This window comes from Carlito syrichta, unplaced genomic scaffold (assembly GCF_000164805.1).
Source record: "Carlito syrichta isolate Samal-C Ts95f unplaced genomic scaffold, Tarsius_syrichta-2.0.1 Scaffold311832, whole genome shotgun sequence".
NCBI classification, from domain to species: Eukaryota; Metazoa; Chordata; class Mammalia; order Primates; family Tarsiidae; genus Carlito; species Carlito syrichta.
In genome coordinates, this window is record NW_007255928.1 from 1 (window position 1) to 449 (window position 449).

Consider the following 449-nt stretch of genomic DNA (forward strand, 5'->3'; position numbering starts at 1 on the left):
CCCTATGCACAAAGGTTAACTCCAAATGGATCAGAGACCTAAATGTAAAACCTCAAACCATAAGAACCTTAGTAAATGAAGGACATGCCCTCATGAAAATTGGAACTGGCATCCAATTCCTGAACAAAACCCGAAACGCACAGGTCATAGGAGAAGATAGACAAATGGGAATTTATTAAATTGACAAGCTTCTTCAAAGCCAAAGAAACCATCAAGAGAGCAGGGAGACAGCCTAAACACTGGGAAAAAGTATTTGCCAACTCTAGGTCTGACAAAGGCTTAACATCCTGGATCTACAAGGAACTGAAACACACCAAAAAGAAAAAAACAAACAACCTCATCATAAAATGGGCAAAAGATATGAACAGACACTTCACAAAAGAAGACATATGAGCAGCCAACAAACACATGAAGAAATGCTCAACCTCACTAATCATCAGGGAGATGCA